The sequence below is a fragment of the Cricetulus griseus genome, unplaced genomic scaffold (assembly GCF_003668045.3).
Source record: "Cricetulus griseus strain 17A/GY unplaced genomic scaffold, alternate assembly CriGri-PICRH-1.0 unplaced_scaffold_1, whole genome shotgun sequence".
NCBI classification, from domain to species: domain Eukaryota; kingdom Metazoa; phylum Chordata; class Mammalia; order Rodentia; family Cricetidae; genus Cricetulus; species Cricetulus griseus.
Window position 1 is genome coordinate 9,678,330 of NW_023276808.1, and position 6,207 is coordinate 9,684,536.

Here is a 6,207-nt window from a genome sequence, read left to right on the forward strand (position 1 = left end):
AGCAGCAATATCCACCATGTGATCCATGCCATTATTTCACAACATAGCTTCACTTGTTATGGATTTGTATATAAGCAATTATGATTTGTAATTACATGGTTCTTTATGCTCCCATGAGGTACTTCATCTGCAAAGGGGGCATTATTCAGAGAAGCTATATAACGTCATGGCAATGAGACTTATTTTAAAAAAATAAAAAAAAATTCTGATTTTTGTGTGTGTCTGCAAGGTGATTGCAGGTTTTTAGACCATGACAGTTATGTGGAGACCAGCAGTCTATTTCATTGAGTATATTTTGGCCACAACTCATGAATCAGTAGACCCATAATTTTTTTGGTCTTTTGAGACAGGGTTTCTCTGGATTGCTTTGCAGATTGTCCTGGAACTTGTTCTGTAGACAAGGCTGGCCTTGAATTCATAGAGTCCCACCTGCATCTGCCTACTGAGTGCTGGGATTAAAGGCATGTGCCAGGTTTGCCCGGTGACCCATAAAATTCTAATTTCCCTGTGTATCTCTCTGTGGGTAAAGACTTCAGTCCTCCAAGAGAGAATGTCTCTATTGAATAAACATTTACTTCTTATTTGACCACCGGACAGGAAAAACAGAATGGGGGATTGTTTTAGAGATGGGGAAAATCCATTATTTGGCTTCATTAGAATATTTATTTTTGCATATATTTGCCTTCTAAGCTTGTTACTATCCCAGGGATGGATTATTTAGTGTATAGTTTCTTTATCATTCCAAATTAGTCAAACTGAATAAATACATTTTAAATTCTTATCAATTTGTCTTTCTCTTCCTTTTAAGAAAGGTACTTCTGTGACTCCCTGTCTGACCTACAACTCACACTATAGACCTGGCTATCATTGGACATCAGAGAAATCTGTCCATCTTAACTACAGAGTACTTGCATTATAGTTGGGCATGTCACTAGATAAGTTGCTTCATTTGATTGGCTTGTTGAGGATGAGTGACTGAGCCTTGCTTGTTAGGGTATCCAGAACACAGGCTCTGGTTATAACTCCAGTAACTGAAGAAGGTACTCCTGAAATGCAGCCTTTCTGCCTTAAAGTCCACTGTCTTTCAACTATGAGAAATTATTTTTCCTTATCATTGAATCTGTGGTAAATCATCAAAGGACTTTGGAAGAGTTGTGCCTTATTGTGTAGGTGGTGAAAACCCAGGCTCACAGAGATAACTCAGAATGTGGAGGTAGTCATTTCAGGATTTCAAAGTCATACATGATGAAAATGGTCAATGATGTATGTTGGGAGGACGACAGTACAACGGGAGCCTGTGACTAGTTCAGGACATTGTCCATAAACTTCCGTGAAGCTCCAATAATTCACGGATATGGCACCAATAATTGTTAACTAAGGTATTTACGATCCCATCTTTCCTATTTCTTATTTAATTTCATGAATGTTATTTAAATTAAACACAGTCTTATTTGACATATCGATCTCAGTTCCCTCTCCCTCCCATCTTCCCATGCCACCCACACCCACCACCCATCCCATCCCCCATCCACTCCCCAAAGAGTGTGAGACCTGCTATAAGGGATCATCCAAATCTGTCAAGTCATTTTTGACCGGGCCTAGGGCCCCCATCATGTGTCTAGGCTTATTGAGTATCCCTCTATGTGGAATGGGTTCCCAAACATTCTTATAANAGGGATAAATACAGATCTTCTACCAGAGGCCCCATAGACTACCCAGGAGTGGTAGCCAACACCCACATATAGGGACTCTGGGGTCCATGAGATCCAAGGTCCATGACCTTGTTCAGGTCAGCTGTTTCTGTGACTTTCTCCAGGTTATTCTGGGCCCCTATGCTCATCACTCCTCCCTCTCTGCAACTGGATCACAGCTCTGTGTTAACTGTGGGTGTCTGCTGCTGCTTCCATCAGCTACTGGGTGAAGGTTCTAGGATGGCATTTAAGGTAGTCATCAATCTCATTGAAGGGGAAGGACATTTAAGGTAGTCTCTTCATTGTTGCTTAGATTCTCAGCTGGGGTTATCCTTATGGATTTACACTAGTGTCAGATTTCTCTTTAAACCTGTAATGACTCCCTCTATTGTGGTGTCTCTTGCCATGGTTTCCTCTGTTCTTCCCCTGGCTCAATCTTCCTAGTACCTCATGTCCTCCTCGGCTCCCCTTCTCTTTCTCCTAATTCCCTCTCCCCTCCCCACATGCTCACAATTAGTTCCTGAGCTCCTGTACCTTTCAATTTATCTGGGGTACAATGGCAAGTGTTTTTAAGGGTGAAATATGAACTGAGGTGAATCCTGTTTAAGGCCTGGCGTTGACACCCTGAGGGTGGTGTGTGGAATGGTGCTACAAAACCCAGTCTGGAGGCACCCAGTCTCTCTTCACCTACACCTGCCTGTTATGGTAGAAGCTTCACCCAACTTGCCTTTTCCACCTCCTCAAGGAACAGATGCCTGAGGTCTACAGGATGGCAGGTAAGTGAATACTTCTCCACCCATACCTCCTGCTGAATGTTAGCTCACCTAAACCCTACTCACCACTCCACACATTGTACCCAGTAAGCAGGAAGAAGCCAGACTTAAACTGAAGCCCCTATACCCAGGGAGTCCGGGTTGTTTAGGCAGAAGCCCTCCTGACTTCTATATCTTTGGAAAGAGGTTGAAATGTTGGGTAGCACTATTCCTCCCCTGTGCTCCAGGTGCCAAGGATGGGCATCATCTGGAGTCACCTCAGTCCAGACTCCACCCAGAGAAAGACTATTTTTGGTTCTCCCCCTAGGGGGTTAGTAAAAGCCTCCATATCTGATTCACCTGGTGGGCCACAAGCAGCAGAGGTGGGTTTGGAGATGAAAAAAGCCGGGAGGCCAGGGAAAACAGGCTCGGGGGCATGGGGTTCTGAAGCCAGCCATATTCACCTGCCAGTGGTTTGAGTTGGTCTCAGGACTATCTGAAAAATATCTTAACGCTTTCCCAAATGAGTTGGAATGGACAGAAGGGATTGGCTATTTTTTAGCAGAAAAGGCTTTGGAAAAATTCCAGGGCTATAGCCAGTCTCAGCCTTGAGCAGTACCGGTTCCGGGTACTGAAGGGCATCCGACACTATGTGACTGCACACTGTGCAGTGCCTAAGGTGGTCACAATGACTAACATGGAAGGGGAGGAGCCTTGCATAGGGAAACCCGCAGAAGCCATGGGGCAGAAACCTCTCTTGGTCTGGGAGACTGACAGGGAGAAATGAAACCCCCAGGTCGCCTCCTTGCAATGGGAGTGGATGGTTCCAGAAATACTCTGTGGCTAGTTGAGTTCACAGGTGTTTCTCGGCAAGGGGGTGGGAGGGAAAGGTGAAAGGTTATCCATGCGCGGATGCAGCAAGGAAATAGATCTTGACAAAGGTCACGACCCACAATTGTGTTCGGATTTAAAGCTCCTGACTCCAGTTAAAGCCAAACAAGTGGAGTCAGAACTAGATTGATAACAGATAAAGAATGTACTCATGCGATGTGCCAGGCATGGGTGGTGCAGGCCTTTAATCCTAGCACTCAGGAGGTGGAAGCAGGCAGATCTCTGTGAGTTTGAGGCCAGCCTGGTCTACAGAGAAAGTGCCAGGATGGGCTCCAAAACTATACAGAGAAACCCTGTCTCAAAAAACAAACCAACAAACAAAAAAAGAAAGTATTCACGCAACAGAGCCAGTGACCAGGTTTACGCTGGATGCCTGCTCATCTGCTCAGCCAGGCAGGAGCGGAAAAAGAGGGTTGAGTGAGCGTCTCCCTTACTCTTAAACCCTTATTACGTCACTCTGACCACACCCAAGTGGGCATGGACAGGGCACCTGTACCGACCCCAAGAGGGGTGGTCAGCATTTCCCCCTACTGAGACTACTGACATGTGAAAAGGCTTTACCACATTGATTACATTCATAGGATATCTCTCTAGTATGTGTTTTCTGATGTATTTGTAAATTACTGTTCTGTGAAAAGGCTCTACCACATTGATTACATACATAAGGTCTCACTCCAATTTGAGTTCCTTTATGACTTTTAAGCACTCCATGACTTGAGAAACCTTTACCCCATTGATTTCATTTGTTGGTATTCTATCCAGTATGTGCTCCTTTATGGATTTGGAGACATCTGTGACAGGCAAAGACATCATCATATTGAAGACTTTCATATGGTTTCTCTCCAGTATGAATATTTTCATATCTTTGAAGTTGCTTGTAACACACAAAGGTTTTAACACATTGGGTACATTCACAGAGTTTCTCTTCTGAATGGCTTCTTTTATCTGCAAACATAATTGGCACATGTAAAAGCTTTACCACAAGCACTACGATGATGAAATTTAATATCTGTATTAATTAATTTTATAAATTGGACTAATTATAAAGAGGAACCAGATCTTAAGTTTGGTGCTGTCAATGCTTCCGTTCAGTAGTGGTTGTTTTGTTGTCTCTTAAAATAACTGTGACAGTAAGAGACTTTATTTCACAGCTCACATTTATAACATCTTACTATATGAGATTTTTCACATTTGAAAAGAACTTCTGGAATTCAGACTTTGCCATACTTGTGGCATTCATAGATTTTTCTGTACTGTCAGTCATACTACATTGGCATAATGTACCAGGACAAATGGAAGTATTCATACATTCCAATATGCACAGGGCTTTTCAACATTGTGGATTGTTGGTATGTTTCTAATGGAATCAGAAAAGCAGTTAATTATAAACCTATAACACATTCAAATATATTCACACTGGAGACTACTAAATATTTTTCATATCTTCTAACTCTTGAGAGAGAGAGAGAGACACAGAGAGAGGTACATTGCTTCTTTGCATATTCTATGCTCACTTGGCTTTTATTTACAGTGACATATGATATTCTTTATTTTTTTCTTGGATTTTGGAGACAGGTTTCCCAGTGTAGCTTCTTGTCCTGTTCTGCAACTCACTCTAGCTGTCTTAGTTAGGATTAATAGTGCTATGAATAAACACCATGACCCCCACAACACTTATAAGAAAACACTTAATTCGTGGAGCTCACTTACAGATTTGCAGGTTCAGTCAATGTCATCAGAAAGGGAGCATGATGTGAAGGATAACGTGACTCTGGTTACATCTTGATAGGCCTTAAAGTCCACTGTCTTCCAACTATGAGAAATATTGTCTTTCCTTATCATTGAGTCTGTTATACCTCATCCAAGGACCTGGGAAGAAATCTGGCTTATTCTGCAGATGGTGAAACCCAGGCTCACAGAGATGAGTAGATTTTGAAGATAGTTCAGTGCAACTCCTCATGTTCCTCATCCCATCATTCTAATGCCTCACTAAGAGAAGTGGATGCCACCTAAGCCAGGCAGGGTGACAGAGGCCTGTAATCGTGGTACTCAGAGAGTGGAGGCAGGAATTTCACAATTTCTTTTTTTTTAAAATATTTTTATTGAAGATTTTATTTTTTATTTATTATGTATACAACATTCTGCTTCCATGTATATCTGCACACCAGAAGAGGGCACCAGATCTCATAACGGATGGTTGTGAGCCACCATGTGGTTGCTGGGAATTGAACTCAGGACCTCTGGAAGAGCAGCCAGTTGCTCTTAACCTCTGAGCCATCTCTCCAGCCCAAATTTCAGGATTTCATAGTCATCCAAGATGTAAATGGTACATGTTGGGTTGGGGGGGCAGAGCAAATGGAGACTGTGACTGGTTCAGGACAGAATCAGTAAATTTCCTTGAAGTCCCAGTACTTCAGGGCTATGGCACCAGCAATTGATAGTCAGGTATTTTCCACCCCATTTTTTTCTATTCTTGATAATGTTTTCTATTATTGGTAATGTCTCCTGACTAAGGCAGTCCAGATCACTTTGTGGCCAGACTCTTATTGCTCATTAAAGAGTGTTATTCTCCTACAGTTGGGAGAATTAACCTTAGGCAGCTACGAGCTCCCTAATTGCATATCTAATACCCTGTGTTCAGATCTCAAAATTTGGGTGTTGGGATCTGAAATCAGGTCAACCCGAAGAAGAATATGTGCTGAGACACCTGCAAATCCATATACCACTTTTTAGGTGAAACAAATAAAGACTTTGGAGATTAAAAACTACAAGAATAAATTGCTTACATAAATAAAGAAGTACATAATCATTGGAAACTTGATGCATCAATATTAAGATATCAAATCAGGTAATTTTTTTTTTTTTTTTTTTTT